Source organism: Castor canadensis, chromosome 8 (assembly GCF_047511655.1).
Source record: "Castor canadensis chromosome 8, mCasCan1.hap1v2, whole genome shotgun sequence".
Lineage (NCBI taxonomy): Eukaryota > Metazoa > Chordata > Mammalia > Rodentia > Castoridae > Castor > Castor canadensis.
The window spans coordinates 56,069,726-56,097,191 of NC_133393.1; positions in this window are offsets into that span (position 1 = coordinate 56,069,726).

The following is a 27,466-nucleotide window of genomic DNA, read 5'->3' on the forward strand; positions in this document are numbered from 1 at the left end:
AGGGACATCCCTGAATGAATGCAAGTCAGGTTACAATACAGACACCTGCAAATCCATGTTTACTGCAGCATTATTCACAACAGCTAAGATATGTCAATCAGCCAAGACGCCTCACTACTGACACATGGATCAAAAACTGTGGCGTTTATACACAATGGAATTTTATTCAGCCTTAAATAAGAATGAAATTTTGTTGTTTGTAGGTAAAAGGATGGAACTGGACAACATCAACTTAAGTGAAATTAGAAAGGTTAGGGAAACCAAAGGCCACATGTTTTCTCTCACACATGGACTAGAGACCTGATACGCATACAAGCAGTATTATGAACAACAGGTCTAAGCAGAGCTCATTTACGAGAGAGAGAGGGTAAAAGGAGGAGGTTAATCAGGTCAATATGGTTGTTGTACTTTCTGTAGAAGAATGCAGAATTTTAAAACCTTTTGAAACTACCATAAGAAGGAGAATAAAGTAGAAAACCAAAAAATAGAGGGCATGACACAATTTGTGTTATAACATGGACATATATGTATATATGTATATAGATATGCATATATCTATATACATATGTGAAAAGGTCACTATGAAATATCCTGTATGGCTATCTTCATTAAACAAACAAAAATGTGCTGGGCACCAGTGGCTCACACCTGCAATCCTTGTGACTCAGGAGGAAGAGATAAGGAAGATCATGGTTCAAAGACAGCTTGGGCAAATAGTTTGCAAGACCCTATCTCAAAAACACCTATCACAAAAAAGGGCTGGTGGACTGCCTCAAGGTAGAGTCCCTGAGTTCAAGCCCCAGTTCTGCCCTCCACACCAAAAATAGTACACACAAAAATGGATTTTTGTTGTTAAAAATGGAGAACAGAATTGGAAAATACGTCCTGTCTAGGGAGTTGTTACTTGTGGGAGGTGTGAGGATATAAGGAAAGGGTGTAGGATATGGTATAAATACTATATATTCATGTACGAAAATGGAAAAACGAGACCTGATGAAACTATTCCAGGAATGGTGTGAGAGAGGATAAAGGAGAATGATGGAGGGATGAATTCAACTATGGCATATTATAAGAACTTTTGCAAATGTCACAATGTACCCCCGCTACAGTAAATTTTTTAAAACTCAGTAATGTAAAAACGTTTTTTTAATCACTGTGTTCATTTCACTGAGCTTCACAGAGAGAAGTTACACAACCACACTTAATCAGCCAGTTTTCCTACAAACTAACAACTATATGACTTACTATGCATGTGAGTTCGCATCACCTCGTACCTCCTCACAAACATTATAGCACTGACATCACACTGACATCACCCAACAGCAGATGTGAGGGACAGAGCCCTGTGCTCCAAACACCTCTGACAATAGCTGCACCAGCACAGGTAATCATTCAAACTCTCTGCATAGATTTCCCTATAAAATAAGAAGGTTGCTCTAAATGACATATAAGGTCAGTTTGGGTTCTAACATTCTACGAACATTTTGGGTCACTTTTGCTCAACTGGGCAGTTCCCAAATGCCTGACCCACAGAAAATGAGTGAATTATTTTTTCTTCTTTACTATGCTAAACGTTGGAGAAATGTGTTACACAGATATAGGTAACTACTAGATGGAAGATGACAGGCCCATCTGCTAACTACTGGTGGCATCCAAGAGTGCTCCACAACCTCAGGGGCTTGCACTGAAAGCCCAGGGGCATCTTCACATCTGACCTGCAATAAAGCATCTAGGGCCTCTGCAAAAATCCTACCAGTGCATTGGGTGGGGTGCTGACAAAAAAATTCTTCAATGATACATACATGCTAAGGGACCCAAGGCTCATGAACTCGTCCTCAACTCAGTCACTGCTAGAGGCTGAGGTATGGGAGTTGTTTATCTCATAGAAGCAAGATCTCTGATCAAACATGCTCCTTAACTCACCTGAATTTGTAGAATCTGAAATTCAAGTTGAAAAGTAACCATGTGGTAATTTCCTGATAATCCGTGTCACTGTATAACATTCTTTACATCTGAAAATTACAAAAACAAGAATTTTCAATGGAATTTTATTCAGCCACAATAAAGAATGAGATTTTAACCTTTGCAGGGAAATGGATGGAAATGGAGATTATCTTAAGTGAAATTAGCCAGGTTCTGAAAACCAAACACTGCGTATTGCCTCTCAGATGTAGAATATAGGCCCAGTAAAAATAAAAAGAATATGATGTAAAACAACTCAATCTGATGGGAAGTCCCTAATGGGAGGGAGAACATTTAAAAGAATGAACTTAAGAATGTGAATACGGTGGATGTATTTTCTACACATCAAGAATGGAAGGGGAACAAAGTACAAAGGACAAAACGAAGGGATGAAACAAGTAGGATTATAATACATATGTACCTGGAAATGTCCCAGTGAACCGCCCCAGAGAGCTATCTTAAACAAAAAAAATCATTTTTTTTTCAAAAAAAGAGAACAGGTCCCGTCCCACCAAAAACAAAGAAATAAACTAATAAAAAACACAACACAAGAAAGTAAAACTGGTCTTGTCTGGGGGTTAGTTACATTGGGAGCAGGGAGCATTATTAGGAAAGGGTTGTGAGGGTGAATATGATGGAAATATTATGTACTCATGTATGAAAATGGAAACATGAAACCTGTTAAACTATTCCAGGAATAGGGAGAGAGGGAATAAAGGAAAATGACGGAAGGGATGAATTTAACTGTGACATATTGTAACAATCTTTTGTAAATGTAACAACATATACCCAGTACAACAGTACTCAATAAAAAATATTAAAAAAAAGAAAAACCATAGCACTCCAGCAGACCTTTTGTGCCTTGAGTATTTTCAATATAAGGTTGTGGAAACTATTTGCCAGAGCTGGCTTTGAACTGTGATCCTCCCGTTTCTTCCTGCTGAGTAGAGAGAAATGCAGGTATACGTCACAGGCAAACAGCCCAAATTTCAATATATTACTATTGGTTTTTTATCACATATGTATCCATTCCTAAACAATATAGCGATTGGTTTTGGATGGTTTGGCTCTGTTTATTCTTTTAGGGGTTCACTGAACTTCTTTAACCTAAAGATTTGTAGAATTGGACAGGTGGTGTTGCTAAAGGGGAAGAGCAACTGCTTTGCAAGTGCAAAGCCCTGACATCCAACCCCAGTATTACCACTCCCAACCGTCCCACCAAAAACAAAAAAGTCTATGAAGCTCCCTAGTCTTCAGGAAATTTAGAAAAAGAATTTACACATTGAGTATATTGTTAACAAAATTAGCGAACACCACTAATTTCCTTCAAAATAATCAAATATGGAGCCCACACATTCATGCTTCACAATATAATTTTAGAGCTCATAAAATAGTTAAGAACACTCCTCATTAGGACAGTGCTGAGAAGTCATGAAAACCATAGTTAAGAATAGAGGCTGGGCAGAGTGAGTCATGCTTGTAGCAATACCAGCTACTCGGTAGGCAGAAATCAGGAGGATCACAGTTCTAATCCAGGGAAGGCAAAAAGTTAATGAGACCTAGGCTGGTGATACGGCTCAAATGGTAGACTGCCTGCCTAGCAATTACAACGCCCTGAGATCAAACCCCAATACTACAAAATAAAATCCCCAAACTTAGCAAGACCCCATCTCAACCAGTAAGCTGAGCATGTTATTGTGTGCCTGTATCCTTATGTGTGTCCCAAGTCCCACCACCCCCAAAATAATCCAATCTGTGTGACGTGGCATAGGCAGGAGGATCAAGGTCTGAGGGCCCACCCTGGGTGAAAACTCAAAAGACCATATCTGAAAAATTACTGAAAGAAAAGCGGCCTAGGGGTATGGCTCAAGTGCTAGAGCACCTACCAAGCAAGTAAGAGACCCTGACTTCAAACACCATTATTATCAAAAGTTTGTAAAATGAACAGAATCTGAGAATGCATTACTTGCCTAGCATAGTCAAGGAACTGGGTTCAATCCCCAGCACTGGAAAAAAAACAAACATTCAATGAAAAACTCTTCTGACATTGATAATACATGCACGTACACTTAATTTTTAATTTCAAACTCATTATTTTGTAAACCAACTCATTAGGAAACAAAACTAAGGATACTCAAAACAATGATCAGGTGCACTAAAGGAAATTCCAAAACAATTCTAACAATCTTTGGAGAAATGAAAACATAACCGCCTCAAAGGATACATTCCTCAAATACTACTATTTGATTGACTGGCTTCTAATGTATTCATTAATAATCCAGAGGAACGGTAACAGCACAATTATGTCAATGGAAAGAGATGACTTCAAATTATTGACTTTCCAACAGCACCTGACCCAGTGACCCAGGCAGACACAATATGAATTTGTTCATTAAGTAAACATGTGATGACATCAAATCCAGATCAAGCTTTTTGTCTGTCAATTTGCTCAGTATGTCAAAAAGCTGTCAAAAAATAGAATTATAAATACCATTTTGAACAAGGCTGTATCACTTGGCCTCAGGAGCCGTCACTTTTACCTGCCAATCTTTTTTCATATTTTGCAACAAAGTATAACCCAGGTGAATATAATCTTCAACGTCAGGGCTCTCAGGCATTGATATGCTTCTGAAGCTCATCAGCTGTTCTGCTTTTTGTGATATCATCTAAGTATTTTTAAAGGGCAGGCTTTTCGTGTGTGAAAAAGAGAAAAGAACGTCTGAAAACCAGTGATACAAAAAACTGTATAATCCCAGTTTATTCACATCTAGATTCCACTTGCGTACTTGCATCAGACTGCATTCTTTTCCTGCTCAAAATGCTTCTCTTCCACTACCATTCCTCTTGCCAAATTATATCACTAATCATTCTCACAACTATTTTGATTGATGGCTTTAAAATACTACTTCTTGGGTCAGACATGTAGCTCAGTTGTAGAACACTTGCCCAGTATGTGCAAAGGTCCTGGGTTTAATCCTCAGCACAGAGGGGACAAAAGTATGTGAGTGTGTATATATATTCTTTACTATAATTTTTATTCTTTTCCAAGTTTGCTAAAATAAGTACATACTACTCATAGAGAAGAAAAGTATTTCATCTTTTGAAATATCTTTGTCTGAAATCTCCTTTCTAGCTACAGGAGTTTCTTTAAGACCCTGAACTTTCACATCTGGCTAGCCTTACTCTATTTCTTTTTGCAGTGGTAATGAAATTTGAACTCAGAGCCTCATGCATGGTACTCAGGCACTCTAACTCCTTGAGCCACCTCCGCCCGCATCCTGGCGCACCTCCCGCCTGACCCACGCTGCCTGCAGCCGGACCACCTCCGCCTGACGCACCAGCACGCCTGACCCCCACACACACATATACACACACACACACAAACCCACTCCCAGGAGCCCAGCCTGTATTCAAGGCATGTCGAATGTTATCTGCAAAGGCGGAAATCCTTGCGTTATCCTATTGAGTGGACACTTTCAGCACTTGAAAAAGGATCAAACTTAGAAAAACTCATGAAGTGACATCCGTTCCACCAAAGTCCTTGGAAGGAAGATATACTACCACCTTTATGTCAAGGAATGAGTAAGACTAATCCAGAGTCAGTGCCTGAAGCCATCACTTGAATTGAAATCAATTCTAGCAGGGTAACGACGCATGGATATACATGTATCACGATAGCCTGACATACACTGGCCATACTGAAGGAATACTGAATCTTTCCTCCTCAGACAATCGATTACAGTTAATCTAGGGAATAACAACGTAGAGAAAACCCCGAAATCACTGTCTTCCAAGTAGTATTCCTCACTGGCATTATTAGCATCTGAGCATCTAAAGGACACTGATCCAGGAAACATTTTTAACCACACATGCGCCCCCACACATAAACACACCCACAGATAAGCTATGATCCATGAATATTAACTATTTTGGAGTAAGTGAATTTCTGGACTTTCATCTAAGAAAAGTACCCTTCAGCCAAACCCATACTTAGGGGTACCTGGAAACACTGGTGATGAGGTGATGTTCTTGAAACCTTCACTGCCCTTGGTTTAATGGACCCTGCAGACCAGAGAAGAAATTATGTTAGATCAACAAGTGCCTGTGCTGGACCTCCATGTAACCTTTTCCTCCCTTGCCAGTCCACTAGAACCACACCGTGAGATCACGTGGTCAGGACTAGAAGCAGAAACCAAGGCTTCCTGTGACCACAGGGACAACCAGGAGGCCTACTCTGCTTGGTGAGTTCCCTGCGAAATGACACAGAGGACTATGGACACTAAAAGCTGTGTGGCACGGAAGGTTATGCTAGCTGTGAAGAATGGAATCACCCGATCCTGGTGTGCTCAGGTCACCGTGTCCTCCTGCCACGCGTGCCCCGTATACCTAGGACCCAATTTAAAGAGAAGTCTTCCACACAAGACAGTGGCACCTACCTACAGTTTCTTCATGCTTGGATGGCTGCGCTACCATAGCAACAGGCCAGGCAGGAGCTGCCTCAGGAATGTATATGTTCCAGGGGCTCTGATCCCACTGTGACATCACAACCAAGTCTGTCCTGATTGGTCAGACCACGTAAGCACTGCCTCTACGGCTCCTCTCCCTCCAGTCTCCAGCCACTTGTGTGGCAGTTTCCTGGCAAGAACTTCTGATCTGGGGATTGCTTGTCTCCTCCATGTTCCCTCCTCAGATCATTCAAGGTTCAACTGGCATGACACTTCTGTCTTGTTCCAAAGTACTCCCATCTGGACCCCACACTGTGGAGGACAGGAAGGCTTTCACCTGGTGAGTACACAAACACCTCAAGCCCTCTCAAGGTAAATCAGCCAGGAAAACTCCCTGAACCTTGGATGAGGCAACTTCCTTCTCAGAACTACATCTCCCATCATCTGGGAGGGTATTCCCTTATTTGACCCAAAATATCACAGAGTGAGAACCTGGAGCTGTCTTCCAGACTACAGTGTTCCTAACTTGAACAAAACACGCAAACGCACACACTGGCTGCCAAGACCCTCAACGTGACCACATGAATTCACTCCCTCTCGACACAGAAATTACTTCACTTTGATCTGAGAACTACACAGGCACACACACGCTATAGCCAACCAATGCTTAGGTTTCTCTAGTCACTGAAATGCTTACCACCTCTCGGGAGAACGGCACATTTCAGGAACACCACAACCTATGGAATAAGCATGAAACTCTCAGGAAGGACATTCAAATCTGCAAAGGTTCTCTGAGGGACATCACAGTACACCTTTCATTCATGGAACCGAAGACATAAAGTCAGTGCCACACAAGGCTGTTCCTCAAGAGACTTGGGGAAGGAACCTAAATTCTACCAACCAGTGTTGGGAAATTAAACAACAAATATCCCACACACACTCACACACAGATAATGAGTGACACACTAATAGTTATCTTGTATGTGAATTTCTTACATTCGATGGAGTTAATTACAACTTTGAGCAACACCAGAAGGCATAGAACATCACACAGCCTTTTTCATTGATCTATTTCCGCATCGTTAATCATAGATTTTGATTCAAGGAGGCTTCTGCATGCCTATGCAGCGCATACACTCAACGAGTGAGAAACAGTTGGTAGTACGAGAATTTATGAGGAATACCAAAGAAATTAATACATGAACAAAGGAGAAATATTAAGCACAGAGACAAAGACAGACACATACACACAAGAAAGACAGACAGACAGGTTGACACAGACATCCAGGAACCTGGCCTCTATTCAACGCAAGTCCAATGTTAGCTGCAAAGGCTGATATCCTGACGTTAACCTACTGAGGGGACCCTTTAAGCACATTAGAGAGGATCAAACTTAGAAAAACACGTGAAGTGACATCGGTTCCACCAATGTCCTTGGAAGGAACACATACTACCACCATTATGCCAAGGAACAACTAAAGCCTAATCGAGAGTCAGTGCCTGAAGCCATCACTTGAACTGAAATCAGTTCTAGCAGGGGAACGATGCACGTATATACATGCATCATGATGGCCTGACATGCTCTGGACATATGCAAGGATCCCTGAATCTTTCCTCCTCAGAGAATTGATTACAGTTTACCTAGGGAATAGCAACGCAGAGAAAAACCCAAAATTACTGCCTTCCTTTGAAGCATTCCTCACTGGCATTATTAGGAACAGAGCATCGAATGGACACTGATCCAGGAACTATTTTTAACCACACATGCGGCCCCACACACAAACCCACCCACAGAGTGGCTGTGATCCATGAATATTAACTATTTTGAGTAGGTGAATTTCTGGCCTTTCATCGAAGAAAAGTACCTTTCAGCAGAACCCATACTTATGAACACCTGGAAACACTGGTGAATGAGGTGAGTTTCTTCAAACCTTCACTGTCGGTGCTTTGATGAACTCTGCAGACCAGAGAAGAATTTATGTCAGATCAAAAGGTGCCTGTGCTCTGCCTCCATGTAACCTTTTCCTCCCGTGCCAGTACACTAGAACCACATCCTGAGATCACGTGGTGAGGATTAGACGCAGACACCTAGGCTTCAGAATGGGCGAAATCTTTGCCACGTATACATCTGACTGAAATTAATACCGAGAATATACTCAAAAACTAAATTCCCATAAAATCAATGACCCAATGAAGAAATACACAAAGGAACTTAACAAAGCTTTTTCCAAGGCAGAAGTCCAAAGGACCTAAAACTACATAAAGAAATGCTCACCATCGCTAGTCAGAAAGGAAACACAAATCAAAACCATACCAAGATTCCAACTCACTCCCCTTAGAATGGCTATCATCAAGAATACAAACAAGTAATATTTTCAAGGATGTCTAAAAGAACGGAACCCTCATATGCAGTTAGTGGGAATGTAAATTAGTACAACAAGTATGGAAAACAATATGGAGGCTTCTCGAAACTAAAAGTAGAATTGCTGTGTGATCCAGCATTGTCATTCATAGGGACATCCCTGAATGAATGCAAGTCAGGTTACAATACAGACACCTGCAAATCCATGTTTACTGCAGCATTATTCACAACAGCTAAGATATGTCAATCAGCCAAGACGCCTCACTACTGACACATGGATCAAAAACTGTGGCGTTTATACACAATGGAATTTTATTCAGCCTTAAATAAGAATGAAATTTTGTTGTTTGTAGGTAAAAGGATGGAACTGGACAACATCAACTTAAGTGAAATTAGAAAGGTTAGGGAAACCAAAGGCCACATGTTTTCTCTCACACATGGACTAGAGACCTGATACGCATACAAGCAGTATTATGAACAACAGGTCTAAGCAGAGCTCATTTACGAGAGAGAGAGGGTAAAAGGAGGAGGTTAATCAGGTCAATATGGTTGTTGTACTTTCTGTAGAAGAATGCAGAATTTTAAAACCTTTTGAAACTACCATAAGAAGGAGAATAAAGTAGAAAACCAAAAAATAGAGGGCATGACACAATTTGTGTTATAACATGGACATATATGTATATATGTATATAGATATGCATATATCTATATACATATGTGAAAAGGTCACTATGAAATATCCTGTATGGCTATCTTCATTAAACAAACAAAAATGTGCTGGGCACCAGTGGCTCACACCTGCAATCCTTGTGACTCAGGAGGAAGAGATAAGGAAGATCATGGTTCAAAGACAGCTTGGGCAAATAGTTTGCAAGACCCTATCTCAAAAACACCTATCACAAAAAAGGGCTGGTGGACTGCCTCAAGGTAGAGTCCCTGAGTTCAAGCCCCAGTTCTGCCCTCCACACCAAAAATAGTACACACAAAAATGGATTTTTGTTGTTAAAAATGGAGAACAGAATTGGAAAATACGTCCTGTCTAGGGAGTTGTTACTTGTGGGAGGTGTGAGGATATAAGGAAAGGGTGTAGGATATGGTATAAATACTATATATTCATGTACGAAAATGGAAAAACGAGACCTGATGAAACTATTCCAGGAATGGTGTGAGAGAGGATAAAGGAGAATGATGGAGGGATGAATTCAACTATGGCATATTATAAGAACTTTTGCAAATGTCACAATGTACCCCCGCTACAGTAAATTTTTTAAAACTCAGTAATGTAAAAACGTTTTTTTAATCACTGTGTTCATTTCACTGAGCTTCACAGAGAGAAGTTACACAACCACACTTAATCAGCCAGTTTTCCTACAAACTAACAACTATATGACTTACTATGCATGTGAGTTCGCATCACCTCGTACCTCCTCACAAACATTATAGCACTGACATCACACTGACATCACCCAACAGCAGATGTGAGGGACAGAGCCCTGTGCTCCAAACACCTCTGACAATAGCTGCACCAGCACAGGTAATCATTCAAACTCTCTGCATAGATTTCCCTATAAAATAAGAAGGTTGCTCTAAATGACATATAAGGTCAGTTTGGGTTCTAACATTCTACGAACATTTTGGGTCACTTTTGCTCAACTGGGCAGTTCCCAAATGCCTGACCCACAGAAAATGAGTGAATTATTTTTTCTTCTTTACTATGCTAAACGTTGGAGAAATGTGTTACACAGATATAGGTAACTACTAGATGGAAGATGACAGGCCCATCTGCTAACTACTGGTGGCATCCAAGAGTGCTCCACAACCTCAGGGGCTTGCACTGAAAGCCCAGGGGCATCTTCACATCTGACCTGCAATAAAGCATCTAGGGCCTCTGCAAAAATCCTACCAGTGCATTGGGTGGGGTGCTGACAAAAAAATTCTTCAATGATACATACATGCTAAGGGACCCAGGGCTCATGAACTCGTCCTCAACTCAGTCACTGCTAGAGGCTGAGGTATGGGAGTTGTTTATCTCATAGAAGCAAGATCTCTGATCAAACATGCTCCTTAACTCACCTGAATTTGTAGAATCTGAAATTCAAGTTGAAAAGTAACCATGTGGTAATTTCCTGATAATCCGTGTCACTGTATAACATTCTTTACATCTGAAAATTACAAAAACAAGAATTTTCAATGGAATTTTATTCAGCCACAATAAAGAATGAGATTTTATCCTTTGCAGGGAAATGGATGGAAATGGAGATTATCTTAAGTGAAATTAGCCAGGTTCTGAAAACCAAACACTGCGTATTGCCTCTCAGATGTAGAATATAGGCCCAGTAAAAATAAAAAGAATATGATGTAAAACAACTCAATCTGATGGGAAGTCCCTAATGGGAGGGAGAACATTTAAAAGAATGAACTTAAGAATGTGAATACGGTGGATGTATTTTCTACACATCAAGAATGGAAGGGGAACAAAGTACAAAGGACAAAACGAAGGGATGAAACAAGTAGGATTATAATACATATGTACCTGGAAATGTCCCAGTGAACCGCCCCAGAGAGCTATCTTAAACAAAAAAAATCATTTTTTTTTCAAAAAAAGAGAACAGGTCCCGTCCCACCAAAAACAAAGAAATAAACTAATAAAAAACACAACACAAGAAAGTAAAACTGGTCTTGTCTGGGGGTTAGTTACATTGGGAGCAGGGAGCATTATTACGAAAGGGTTGTGAGGGTGAATATGACGGAAATATTATGTACTCATGTATGAAAATGGAAACATGAAACCTGTTAAACTATTCCAGGAATAGGGAGAGAGGGAATAAAGGAAAATGACGGAAGGGATGAATTTAACTGTGACATATTGTAACAATCTTTTGTAAATGTAACAACATATACCCAGTACAACAGTACTCAATAAAAAATATTAAAAAAAAGAAAAACCATAGCACTCCAGCAGACCTTTTGTGCCTTGAGTATTTTCAATATAAGGTTGTGGAAACTATTTGCCAGAGCTGGCTTTGAACTGTGATCCTCCCGTTTCTTCCTGCTGAGTAGAGAGAAATGCAGGTATACGTCACAGGCAAACAGCCCAAATTTCAATATATTACTATTGGTTTTTTATCACATATGTATCCATTCCTAAACAATATAGCGATTGGTTTTGGATGGTTTGGCTCTGTTTATTCTTTTAGGGGTTCACTGAACTTCTTTAACCTAAAGATTTGTAGAATTGGACAGGTGGTGTTGCTAAAGGGGAAGAGCAACTGCTTTGCAAGTGCAAAGCCCTGACATCCAACCCCAGTATTACCACTCCCAACCGTCCCACCAAAAACAAAAAAGTCTATGAAGCTCCCTAGTCTTCAGGAAATTTAGAAAAAGAATTTACACATTGAGTATATTGTTAACAAAATTAGCGAACACCACTAATTTCCTTCAAAATAATCAAATATGGAGCCCACACATTCATGCTTCACAATATAATTTTAGAGCTCATAAAATAGTTAAGAACACTCCTCATTAGGACAGTGCTGAGAAGTCATGAAAACCATAGTTAAGAATAGAGGCTGGGCAGAGTGATTCATGCTTGTAGCAATACCAGCTACTCGGTAGGCAGAAATCAGGAGGATCACAGTTCTAATCCAGGGAAGGCAAAAAGTTAATGAGACCTAGGCTGGTGATACGGCTCAAATGGTAGACTGCCTGCCTAGCAATTACAACGCCCTGAGATCAAACCCCAATACTACAAAATAAAATCCCCAAACTTAGCAAGACCCCATCTCAACCAGTAAGCTGAGCATGTTATTGTGTGCCTGTATCCTTATGTGTGTCCCAAGTCCCACCACCCCCAAAATAATCCAATCTGTGTGACGTGGCATAGGCAGGAGGATCAAGGTCTGAGGGCCCACCCTGGGTGAAAACTCAAAAGACCATATCTGAAAAATTACTGAAAGAAAAGCGGCCTAGGGGTATGGCTCAAGTGCTAGAGCACCTACCAAGCAAGTAAGAGACCCTGACTTCAAACACCATTATTATCAAAAGTTTGTAAAAAGAACAGAATCTGAGAATGCATTACTTGCCTAGCATAGTCAAGGAACTGGGTTCAATCCCCAGCACTGGAAAAAAAACAAACATTCAATGAAAAACTCTTCTGACATTGATAATACATGCACGTACACTTAATTTTTAATTTCAAACTCATTATTTTGTAAACCAACTCATTAGGAAACAAAACTAAGGATACTCAAAACAATGATCAGGTGCACTAAAGGAAATTCCAAAACAATTCTAACAATCTTTGGAGAAATGAAAACATAACCGCCTCAAAGGATACATTCCTCAAATACTACTATTTGATTGACTGGCTTCTAATGTATTCATTAATAATCCAGAGGAACGGTAACAGCACAATTATGTCAATGGAAAGAGATGACTTCAAATTATTGACTTTCCAACAGCACCTGACCCAGTGACCCAGGCAGACACAATATGAATTTGTTCATTAAGTAAACATGTGATGACATCAAATCCAGATCAAGCTTTTTGTCTGTCAATTTGCTCAGTATGTCAAAAAGCTGTCAAAAAATAGAATTATAAATACCATTTTGAACAAGGCTGTATCACTTGGCCTCAGGAGCCGTCACTTTTACCTGCCAATCTTTTTTCATATTTTGCAACAAAGTATAACCCAGGTGAATATAATCTTCAACGTCAGGGCTCTCAGGCATTGATATGCTTCTGAAGCTCATCAGCTGTTCTGCTTTTTGTGATATCATCTAAGTATTTTTAAAGGGCAGGCTTTTCGTGTGTGAAAAAGAGAAAAGAACGTCTGAAAACCAGTGATACAAAAAACTGTATAATCCCAGTTTATTTACATCTAGATTCCACTTGCGTACTTGCATCAGACTGCATTCTTTTCCTGCTCAAAATGCTTCTCTTCCACTACCATTCCTCTTGCCAAATTATATCACTAATCATTCTCACAACTATTTTGATTGATGGCTTTAAAATACTACTTCTTGGGTCAGACATGTAGCTCAGTTGTAGAACACTTGCCCAGTATGTGCAAAGGTCCTGGGTTTAATCCTCAGCACAGAGGGGACAAAAGTATGTGAGTGTGTATATATATTCTTTACTATAATTTTTATTCTTTTCCAAGTTTGCTAAAATAAGTACATACTACTCATAGAGAAGAAAAGTATTTCATCTTTTGAAATATCTTTGTCTGAAATCTCCTTTCTAGCTACAGGAGTTTCTTTAAGACCCTGAACTTTCACATCTGGCTAGCCTTACTCTATTTCTTTTTGCAGTGGTAATGAAATTTGAACTCAGAGCCTCATGCATGGTACTCAGGCACTCTAACTCCTTGAGCCACCTCCGCCCGCATCCTGGCGCACCTCCCGCCTGACCCACGCTGCCTGCAGCCGGACCACCTCCGCCTGACGCACCAGCACGCCTGACCCCCACACACACATATACACACACACACACAAACCCACTCCCAGGAGCCCAGCCTGTATTCAAGGCATGTCGAATGTTATCTGCAAAGGCGGAAATCCTTGCGTTATCCTATTGAGTGGACACTTTCAGCACTTGAAAAAGGATCAAACTTAGAAAAACTCATGAAGTGACATCCGTTCCACCAAAGTCCTTGGAAGGAAGATATACTACCACCTTTATGTCAAGGAATGAGTAAGACTAATCCAGAGTCAGTGCCTGAAGCCATCACTTGAATTGAAATCAATTCTAGCAGGGTAACGACGCATGGATATACATGTATCACGATAGCCTGACATACACTGGCCATACTGAAGGAATACTGAATCTTTCCTCCTCAGACAATCGATTACAGTTAATCTAGGGAATAACAACGTAGAGAAAACCCCGAAATCACTGTCTTCCAAGTAGTATTCCTCACTGGCATTATTAGCATCTGAGCATCTAAAGGACACTGATCCAGGAAACATTTTTAACCACACATGCGCCCCCACACATAAACACACCCACAGATAAGCTATGATCCATGAATATTAACTATTTTGGAGTAAGTGAATTTCTGGACTTTCATCTAAGAAAAGTACCCTTCAGCCAAACCCATACTTAGGGGTACCTGGAAACACTGGTGATGAGGTGATGTTCTTGAAACCTTCACTGCCCTTGGTTTAATGGACCCTGCAGACCAGAGAAGAAATTATGTTAGATCAACAAGTGCCTGTGCTGGACCTCCATGTACCCTTTTCCTCCCTTGCCAGTCCACTAGAACCACACCGTGAGATCACGTGGTCAGGACTAGAAGCAGAAACCAAGGCTTCCTGTGACCACAGGGACAACCAGGAGGCCTACTCTGCTTGGTGAGTTCCCTGCGAAATGACACAGAGGACTATGGACACTAAAAGCTGTGTGGCACGGAAGGTTATGCTAGCTGTGAAGAATGGAATCACCCGATCCTGGTGTGCTCAGGTCACCGTGTCCTCCTGCCAGGCGTGCCCCGTATACCTAGGACCCAATTTAAAGAGAAGTCTTCCACACAAGACAGTGGCACCTACCTACAGCTTCTTCATGCTTGGATGGCTGCGCTACCATAGCAACAGGCCAGGCAGGAGCTGCCTCAGGAATGTATATGTTCCAGGGGCTCTGATCCCACTGTGACATCACAACCAAGTCTGTCCTGATTGGTCAGACCACGTAAGCACTGCCTCTACGGCTCCTCTCCCTCCAGTCTCCAGCCACTTGTGTGGCAGTTTCCTGGCAAGAACTTCTGATCTGGGGATTGCTTGTCTCCTCCATGTTCCCTCCTCAGATCATTCAAGGTTCAACTGGCATGACACTTCTGTCTTGTTCCAAAGTACTCCCATCTGGACCCCACACTGTGGAGGACAGGAAGGCTTTCACCTGGTGAGTACACAAACACCTCAAGCCCTCTCAAGGTAAATCAGCCAGGAAAACTCCCTGAACCTTGGATGAGGCAACTTCCTTCTCAGAACTACATCTCCCATCATCTGGGAGGGTATTCCCTTATTTGACCCAAAATATCACAGAGTGAGAACCTGGAGCTGTCTTCCAGACTACAGTGTTCCTAACTTGAACAAAACACGCAAACGCACACACTGGCTGCCAAGACCCTCAACGTGACCACATGAATTCACTCCCTCTCGACACAGAAATTACTTCACTTTGATCTGAGAACTACACAGGCACACACACGCTATAGCCAACCAATGCTTAGGTTTCTCTAGTCACTGAAATGCTTACCACCTCTCGGGAGAACGGCACATTTCAGGAACACCACAACCTATGGAATAAGCATGAAACTCTCAGGAAGGACATTCAAATCTGCAAAGGTTCTCTGACGGACATCACAGTACACCTTTCATTCATGGAACCGAAGACATAAAGTCAGTGCCACACAAGGCTGTTCCTCAAGAGACTTGGGGAAGGAACCTAAATTCTACCAACCAGTGTTGGGAAATTAAACAACAAATATCCCACACACACTCACACACAGATAATGAGTGACACACTAATAGTTATCTTGTATGTGAATTTCTTACATTCGATGGAGTTAATTACAACTTTGAGCTACACCAGAAGGCATAGAACATCACACAGCCTTTTTCATTGATCTATTTCCGCATCGTTAATCATAGATTTTGATTCAAGGAGGCTTCTGCATGCCTATGCAGCGCATACACTCAACGAGTGAGAAACAGTTGGTAGTACGAGAATTTATGAGGAATACCAAAGAAATTAATACATGAACAAAGGAGAAATATTAAGCACAGAGACAAAGACAGACACATACACACAAGAAAGACAGACAGACAGGTTGACACAGACATCCAGGAACCTGGCCTCTATTCAACGCAAGTCCAATGTTAGCTGCAAAGGCTGATATCCTGACGTTAACCTACTGAGGGGACCCTTTAAGCACATTAGAGAGGATCAAACTTAGAAAAACACGTGAAGTGACATCGGTTCCACCAATGTCCTTGGAAGGAACACATACTACCACCATTATGCCAAGGAACAACTAAAGCCTAATCGAGAGTCAGTGCCTGAAGCCATCACTTGAACTGAAATCAGTTCTAGCAGGGGAACGATGCACGTATATACATGCATCATGATGGCCTGACATGCTCTAGACATATGCAAGGATCCCTGAATCTTTCCTCCTCAGAGAATTGATTACAGTTTACCTAGGGAATAGCAACGCAGAGAAAAACCCAAAATTACTGCCTTCCTTTGAAGCATTCCTCACTGGCATTATTAGGAACAGAGCATCGAATGGACACTGATCCAGGAACTATTTTTAACCACACATGCGGCCCCACACACAAACCCACCCACAGAGTGGCTGTGATCCATGAATATTAACTATTTTGAGTAGGTGAATTTCTGGCCTTTTATCGAAGAAAAGTACCTTTCAGCAGAACCCATACTTATGAACACCTGGAAACACTGGTGAATGAGGTGAGTTTCTTCAAACCTTCACTGTCGGTGCTTTGATGAACTCTGCAGACCAGAGAAGAATTTATGTCAGATCAAAAGGTGCCTGTGCTCTGCCTCCATGTAACCTTTTCCTCCCGTGCCAGTACACTAGAACCACATCCTGAGATCACGTGGTGAGGATTAGACGCAGACACCTAGGCTTCAGAATGGGCGAAATCTTTGCCACGTATACATCTGACTGAAATTAATACCGAGAATATACTCAAAAACTAAATTCCCATAAAATCAATGACCCAATGAAGAAATACACAAAGGAACTTAACAAAGCTTTTTCCAAGGCAGAAGTCCAAAGGACCTAAAACTACATAAAGAAATGCTCACCATCGCTAGTCAGAAAGGAAACACAAATCAAAACCATACCAAGATTCCAACTCACTCCCCTTAGAATGGCTATCATCAAGAATACAAACAAGTAATATTTTCAAGGATGTCTAAAAGAACGGAACCCTCATATGCAGTTAGTGGGAATGTAAATTAGTACAACAAGTATGGAAAACAATATGGAGGCTTCTCGAAACTAAAAGTAGAATTGCTGTGTGATCCAGCATTGTCATTCATAGGGACATCCCTGAATGAATGCAAGTCAGGTTACAATACAGACACCTGCAAATCCATGTTTACTGCAGCATTATTCACAACAGCTAAGATATGTCAATCAGCCAAGACGCCTCACTACTGACACATGGATCAAAAACTGTGGCGTTTATACACAATGGAATTTTATTCAGCCTTAAATAAGAATGAAATTTTGTTGTTTGTAGGTAAAAGGATGGAACTGGACAACATCAACTTAAGTGAAATTAGAAAGGTTAGGGAAACCAAAGGCCACATGTTTTCTCTCACACATGGACTAGAGACCTGATACGCATACAAGCAGTATTATGAACAACAGGTCTAAGGGGAGCTCATTTACGAGAGAGAGAGGGTAAAAGGAGGAGGTTAATCAGGTCAATATGGTTGTTGTACTTTCTGTAGAAGAATGCAGAATTTTAAAACCTTTTGAAACTACCATAAGAAGGAGAATAAAGTAGAAAACCAAAAAATAGAGGGAATGACACAATTTGTGTTATAACATGGACATATATGTATATATGTATATAGATATGCATATATCTATATACATATGTGAAAAGGTCACTATGAAATATCCTGTATGGCTATCTTCATTAAACAAACAAAAATGTGCTGGGCACCAGTGGCTCACACCTGCAATCCTTGTGACTCAGGAGGAAGAGATAAGGAAGATCATGGTTCAAAGACAGCTTGGGCAAATAGTTTGCAAGACCCTATCTCAAAAACACCTATCACAAAAAAGGGCTGGTGGACTGCCTCAAGGTAGAGTCCCTGAGTTCAAGCCCCAGTTCTGCCCTCCACACCAAAAATAGTACACACAAAAATGGATTTTTGTTGTTAAAAATGGAGAACAGAATTGGAAAATACGTCCTGTCTAGGGAGTTGTTACTTGTGGGAGGTGTGAGGATATAAGGAAAGGGTGTAGGATATGGTATAAATACTATATATTCATGTACGAAAATGGAAAAACGAGACCTGATGAAACTATTCCAGGAATGGTGTGAGAGAGGATAAAGGAGAATGATGGAGGGATGAATTCAACTATGGCATATTATAAGAACTTTTGCAAATGTCACAATGTACCCCCGCTACAGTAAATTTTTTAAAACTCAGTAATGTAAAAACGTTTTTTTAATCACTGTGTTCATTTCACTGAGCTTCACAGAGAGAAGTTACACAACCACACTTAATCAGCCAGTTTTCCTACAAACTAACAACTATATGACTTACTATGCATGTGAGTTCGCATCACCTCGTACCTCCTCACAAACATTATAGCACTGACATCACACTGACATCACCCAACAGCAGATGTGAGGGACAGAGCCCTGTGCTCCAAACACCTCTGACAATAGCTGCACCAGCACAGGTAATCATTCAAACTCTCTGCATAGATTTCCCTATAAAATAAGAAGGTTACTCTAAATGACATATAAGGTCAGTTTGGGTTCTAACATTCTACGAACATTTTGGGTCACTTTTGCTCAACTGGGCAGTTCCCAAATGCCTGACCCACAGAAAATGAGTGAATTATTTTTTCTTCTTTACTATGCTAAACGTTGGAGAAATGTGTTACACAGATATAGGTAACTACTAGATGGAAGATGACAGGCCCATCTGCTAACTACTGGTGGCATCCAAGAGTGCTCCACAACCTCAGGGGCTTGCACTGAAAGCCCAGGGGCATCTTCACATCTGACCTGCAATAAAGCATCTAGGGCCTCTGCAAAAATCCTACCAGTGCATTGGGTGGGGTGCTGACAAAAAAATTCTTCAATGATACATACATGCTAAGGGACCCAGGGCTCATGAACTCGTCCTCAACTCAGTCACTGCTAGAGGCTGAGGTATGGGAGTTGTTTATCTCATAGAAGCAAGATCTCTGATCAAACATGCTCCTTAACTCACCTGAATTTGTAGAATCTGAAATTCAAGTTGAAAAGTAACCATGTGGTAATTTCCTGATAATCCGTGTCACTGTATAACATTCTTTACATCTGAAAATTACAAAAACAAGAATTTTCAATGGAATTTTATTCAGCCACAATAAAGAATGAGATTTTATCCTTTGCAGGGAAATGGATGGAAATGGAGATTATCTTAAGTGAAATTAGCCAGGTTCTGAAAACCAAACACTGCGTATTGCCTCTCAGATGTAGAATATAGGCCCAGTAAAAATAAAAAGAATATGATGTAAAACAACTCAATCTGATGGGAAGTCCCTAATGGGAGGGAGAACATTTAAAAGAATGAACTTAAGAATGTGAATACGGTGGATGTATTTTCTACACATCAAGAATGGAAGGGGAACAAAGTACAAAGGACAAAACGAAGGGATGAAACAAGTAGGATTATAATACATATGTACCTGGAAATGTCCCAGTGAACCGCCCCAGAGAGCTATCTTAAACAAAAAAAATCATTTTTTTTTCAAAAAAAGAGAACAGGTCCCGTCCCACCAAAAACAAAGAAATAAACTAATAAAAAACACAACACAAGAAAGTAAAACTGGTCTTGTCTGGGGGTTAGTTACATTGGGAGCAGGGAGCATTATTACGAAAGGGTTGTGAGGGTGAATATGACGGAAATATTATGTACTCATGTATGAAAATGGAAACATGAAACCTGTTAAACTATTCCAGGAATAGGGAGAGAGGGAATAAAGGAAAATGACGGAAGGGATGAATTTAACTGTGACATATTGTAACAATCTTTTGTAAATGTAACAACATATACCCAGTACAACAGTACTCAATAAAAAATATTTAAAAAAAGAAAAACCATAGCACTCCAGCAGACCTTTTGTGCCTTGAGTATTTTCAATATAGGGTTGTGGAAACTATTTGCCAGAGCTGGCTTTGAACTGTGATCCTCCCGTTTCTTCCTGCTGAGTAGAGAGAAATGCAGGTATACGTCACAGGCAAACAGCCCAAATTTCAATATATTACTATTGGTTTTTTATCACATATGTATCCATTCCTAAACAATATAGCGATTGGTTTTGGATGGTTTGGCTCTGTTTATTCTTTTAGGGGTTCACTGAACTTCTTTAACCTAAAGATTTGTAGAATTGGACAGGTGGTGTTGCTAAAGGGGAAGAGCAACTGCTTTGCAAGTGCAAAGCCCTGACATCCAACCCCAGTATTACCACTCCCAACCGTCCCACCAAAAACAAAAAAGTCTATGAAGCTCCCTAGTCTTCAGGAAATTTAGAAAAAGAATTTACACATTGAGTATATTGTTAACAAAATTAGCGAACACCACTAATTTCCTTCAAAATAATCAAATATGGAGCCCACACATTCATGCTTCACAATATAATTTTAGAGCTCATAAAATAGTTAAGAACACTCCTCATTAGGACAGTGCTGAGAAGTCATGAAAACCATAGTTAAGAATAGAGGCTGGGCAGAGTGAGTCATGCTTGTAGCAATACCAGCTACTCGGTAGGCAGAAATCAGGAGGATCACAGTTCTAATCCAGGGAAGGCAAAAAGTTAATGAGACCTAGGCTGGTGATACGGCTCAAATGGTAGACTGCCTGCCTAGCAATTACAACGCCCTGAGATCAAACCCCAATACTACAAAATAAAATCCCCAAACTTAGCAAGACTCCATCTCAACCAGTAAGCTGAGCATGTTATTGTGTGCCTGTATCCTTATGTGTGTCCCAAGTCCCACCACCCCCAAAATAATCCAATCTGTGTGACGTGGCATAGGCAGGAGGATCAAGGTCTGAGGGCCCACCCTGGGTGAAAACTCAAAAGACCATATCTGAAAAATTACTGAAAGAAAAGCGGCCTAGGGGTATGGCTCAAGTGCTAGAGCACCTACCAAGCAAGTAAGAGACCCTGACTTCAAACACCATTATTATCAAAAGTTTGTAAAAAGAACAGAATCTGAGAATGCATTACTTGCCTAGCATAGTCAAGGAACTGGGTTCAATCCCCAGCACTGGAAAAAAAACAAACATTCAATGAAAAACTCTTCTGACATTGATAATACATGCACGTACACTTAATTTTTAATTTCAAACTCATTATTTTGTAAACCAACTCATTAGGAAACAAAACTAAGGATACTCAAAACAATGATCAGGTGCACTAAAGGAAATTCCAAAACAATTCTAACAATCTTTGGAGAAATGAAAACATAACCGCCTCAAAGGATACATTCCTCAAATACTACTATTTGATTGACTGGCTTCTAATGTATTCATTAATAATCCAGAGGAACGGTAACAGCACAATTATGTCAATGGAAAGAGATGACTTCAAATTATTGACTTTCCAACAGCACCTGACCCAGTGACCCAGGCAGACACAATATGAATTTGTTCATTAAGTAAACATGTGATGACATCAAATCCAGATCAAGCTTTTTGTCTGTCAATTTGCTCAGTATGTCAAAAAGCTGTCAAAAAATAGAATTATAAATACCATTTTGAACAAGGCTGTATCACTTGGCCTCAGGAGCCGTCACTTTTACCTGCCAATCTTTTTTCATATTTTGCAACAAAGTATAACCCAGGTGAATATAATCTTCAACGTCAGGGCTCTCAGGCATTGATATGCTTCTGAAGCTCATCAGCTGTTCTGCTTTTTGTGATATCATCTAAGTATTTTTAAAGGGCAGGCTTTTCGTGTGTGAAAAAGAGAAAAGAACGTCTGAAAACCAGTGATACAAAAAACTGTATAATCCCAGTTTATTCACATCTAGATTCCACTTGCGTACTTGCATCAGACTGCATTCTTTTCCTGCTCAAAATGCTTCTCTTCCACTACCATTCCTCTTGCCAAATTATATCACTAATCATTCTCACAACTATTTTGATTGATGGCTTTAAAATACTACTTCTTGGGTCAGACATGTAGCTCAGTTGTAGAACACTTGCCCAGTATGTGCAAAGGTCCTGGGTTTAATCCTCAGCACAGAGGGGACAAAAGTATGTGAGTGTGTATATATATTCTTTACTATAATTTTTATTCTTTTCCAAGTTTGCTAAAATAAGTACATACTACTCATAGAGAAGAAAAGTATTTCATCTTTTGAAATATCTTTGTCTGAAATCTCCTTTCTAGCTACAGGAGTTTCTTTAAGACCCTGAACTTTCACATCTGGCTAGCCTTACTCTATTTCTTTTTGCAGTGGTAATGAAATTTGAACTCAGAGCCTCATGCATGGTACTCAGGCACTCTAACTCCTTGAGCCACCTCCGCCCGCATCCTGGCGCACCTCCCGCCTGACCCACGCTGCCTGCAGCCGGACCACCTCCGCCTGACGCACCAGCACGCCTGACCCCCACACACACATATACACACACACACACAAACCCACTCCCAGGAGCCCAGCCTGTATTCAAGGCATGTCGAATGTTATCTGCAAAGGCGGAAATCCTTGCGTTATCCTATTGAGTGGACACTTTCAGCACTTGAAAAAGGATCAAACTTAGAAAAACTCATGAAGTGACATCCGTTCCACCAAAGTCCTTGGAAGGAAGATATACTACCACCTTTATGTCAAGGAATGAGTAAGACTAATCCAGAGTCAGTGCCTGAAGCCATCACTTGAATTGAAATCAATTCTAGCAGGGTAACGACGCATGGATATACATGTATCACGATAGCCTGACATACACTGGCCATACTGAAGGAATACTGAATCTTTCCTCCTCAGACAATCGATTACAGTTAATCTAGGGAATAACAACGTAGAGAAAACCCCGAAATCACTGTCTTCCAAGTAGTATTCCTCACTGGCATTATTAGCATCTGAGCATCTAAAGGACACTGATCCAGGAAACATTTTTAACCACACATGCGCCCCCACACATAAACACACCCACAGATAAGCTATGATCCATGAATATTAACTATTTTGGAGTAAGTGAATTTCTGGACTTTCATCTAAGAAAAGTACCCTTCAGCCAAACCCATACTTATGGGTACCTGGAAACACTGGTGATGAGGTGATGTTCTTGAAACCTTCACTGCCCTTGGTTTAATGGACCCTGCAGACCAGAGAAGAAATTATGTTAGATCAACAAGTGCCTGTGCTGGACCTCCATGTACCCTTTTCCTGCCTTGCCAGTCCACTAGAACCACACCGTGAGATCACGTGGTCAGGACTAGAAGCAGAAACCAAGGCTTCCTGTGACCACAGGGACAACCAGGAGGCCTACTCTGCTTGGTGAGTTCCCTGCGAAATGACACAGAGGACTATGGACACTAAAAGCTGTGTGGCACGGAAGGTTATGCTAGCTGTGAAGAATGGAATCACCCGATCCTGGTGTGCTCAGGTCACCCGTGTCCTCCTGCCACGCGTGCCCCGTATACCTAGGACCCAATTTAAAGAGAAGTCTTCCACACAAGACAGTGGCACCTACCTCCAGCTTCTTCATGCTTGGATGGCTGCGCTACCATAGCAACAGGCCAGGCAGGAGCTGCCTCAGGAATGTATATGTTCCAGGGGCTCTGATCCCACTGTGACATCACAACCAAGTCTGTCCTGATTGGTCAGACCACGTAAGCACTGCCTCTACGGCTCCTCTCCCTCCAGTCTCCAGCCACTTGTGTGGCAGTTTCCTGGCAAGAACTTCTGATCTGGGGATTGCTTGTCTCCTCCATGTTCCCTCCTCAGATCATTCAAGGTTCAACTGGCATGACACTTCTGTCTTGTTCCAAAGTACTCCCATCTGGACCCCACACTGTGGAGGACAGGAAGGCTTTCACCTGGTGAGTACACAAACACCTCAAGCCCTCTCAAGGTAAATCAGCCAGGAAAACTCCCTGAACCTTGGATGAGGCAACTTCCTTCTCAGAACTACATCTCCCATCATCTGGGAGGGTATTCCCCTATTTGACCCAAAATATCACAGAGTGAGAACCTGGAGCTGTCTTCCAGACTACAGTGTTCCTAACTTGAACAAAACACGCAAACGCACACACTGGCTGCCAAGACCCTCAATGTGACCACATGAATTCACTCCCTCTCGACACAGAAATTACTTCACTTTGATCTGAGAACTACACAGGCACACACACGCTATAGCCAACCAATGCTTAGGTTTCTCTAGTCACTGAAATGCTTACCACCTCTCGGGAGAACGGCACATTTCAGGAACACCACAACCTATGGAATAAGCATGAAACTCTCAGGAAGGACATTCAAATCTGCAAAGGTTCTCTGAGGGACATCACAGTACACCTTTCATTCATGGAACCGAAGACATAAAGTCAGTGCCACACAAGGCTGTTCCTCAAGTGACTTGGGGAAGGAACCTAAATTCTACCAACCAGTGTTGGGAAATTAAACAACAAATATCCCACACACACTCACACACAGATAATGAGTGACATACTAATAGTTATCTTGTATGTGAATTTCTTACATTCGATGGAGTTAATTACAACTTTGAGCAACACCAGAAGGCATAGAACATCACACAGCCTTTTTCATTGATCTATTTCCGCATCGTTAATCATAGATTTTGATTCAAGGAGACTTCTGCATGCCTATGCAGTGCATACACTCAACGAGTGAGAAACAGTTGGTAGTACGAGAATTTATGAGGAATAGCAAAGAAATTAATACATGAACAAATGAGAAATATTAAGCACAGAGACAAAGACAGACACATACACACAAGAAAGACAGACAGACAGGTTGACACAGACACCCAGGAACCTGGCCTCTATTCCACGCAAGTCCAATGTTAGCTGCAAAGGCTGATATCCTGGCGTTAACCTACTGAGGGGACCCTTTAAGCACATTAGAAAGGATCAAACTTAGAAAAACACGTGAAGTGACATCGGTTCCACCAATGTCCTTGGAAGGAACACATACTACCACCATTATGCCAAGGAACAACTAAAGCCTAATCGAGAGTCAGTGCCTGAAGCCATCACTTGAACTGAAATCAGTTCTAGCAGGGGAACGATGCACGTATATACATGCATCATGATGGCCTGACATGCTCTGGACATATGCAAGGATCCCTGAATCTTTCCTCCTCAGAGAATTGATTACAGTTTACCTAGGGAATAGCAACGCAGAGAAAAACCCAAAATTACTGCCTTCCTTTGAAGCATTCCTCACTGGCATTATTAGGAACAGAGCATCGAATGGACACTGATCCAGGAACTATTTTTAACCACACATGCGGCCCCACACACAAACTCACCCACAGAGTGGCTGTGATCCATGAATATTAACTATTTTGAGTAGGTGAATTTCTGGCCTTTCATCAAAGAAAAGTACCTTTCAGCAGAACCCATACTTATGAACACCTGGAAACACTGGTGAATGAGGTGAGTTTCTTCAAACCTTCACTGTCGGTGCTTTGATGAACTCTGCAGACCAGAGAAGAATTTATGTCAGATCAAAAGGTGCCTGTGCTCTGCCTCCATGTAACCTTTTCCTCCCGTGCCAGTACACTAGAACCACATCCTGAGATCACGTGGTGAGGATTAGATGCAGACACCTAGGCTTCAGAATGGGCGAAATCTTTGCCACGTATACATCTGACTGAAATTAATACCGAGAATATACTCAAAAACTAAATTCCCATAAAATCAATGACCCAATGAAGAAATACACAAAGGAACTTAACAAAGCTTTTTCCAAGGCAGAAGTCCAAAGGACGTAAAACTACATAAAGAAATGCTCACCATCGCTAGTCAGAAAGGAAACACAAATCAAAACCATACCAAGATTCCAACTCACTCCCATTAGAATGGCTATCATCAAGAATACAAACAAGTAATATTTTCAAGGATGTCTAAAAGAACGGAACCCTCATATGCAGTTAGTGGGAATGTAAATTAGTACAACAAGTATGGAAAACAATATGGAGGCTTCTCGAAACTAAAAGTAGAATTGCTGTGTGATCCAGCATTGTCATTCATAGGGACATCCCTGAATGAATGCAAGTCAGGTTACAATACAGACACCTGCAAATCCATGTTTACTGCAGCATTATTCACAACAGCTAAGATATGTCAATCAGCCAAGACGCCTCACTACTGACACATGGATCAAAAACTGTGGCGTTTATACACAATGGAAATTTATTCAGCCTTAAATAAGAATGAAATTTTGTTGTTTGTAGGTAAAAGGATGGAACTGGACAACATCAACTTAACTGAAATTAGAAAGGTTAGGGAAACCAAAGGCCACATGTTTTCTCTCACACATGGACTAGAGACCTGATACGCATACAAGCAGTATTATGAACAACAGGTCTAAGGGGAGCTCATTTACGAGAGAGAGAGGGTAAAAGGAGGAGGTTAATCAGGTCAATATGGTTGTTGTACTTTCTGTAGAAGAATGCAGAATTTTAAAACCTTTTGAAACTACCATAAGAAGGAGAATAAAGTAGAAAACCAAAAAATAGAGGGAATGACACAATTTGTGTTATAACATGGACATATATGTATATATGTATATGTATATATGCATATATCCATATACGTATGGGAAAATGTCACAATGAAATATCCTGTATAGCTAACTTCATTAAACAAACAAAAATGTGCTGGGCACCAGTGGCTCACACCTGCAATCCTTGTGACTCAGGAGGAAGAGATAAGGAAGATCATGGTTCAAAGACAGCT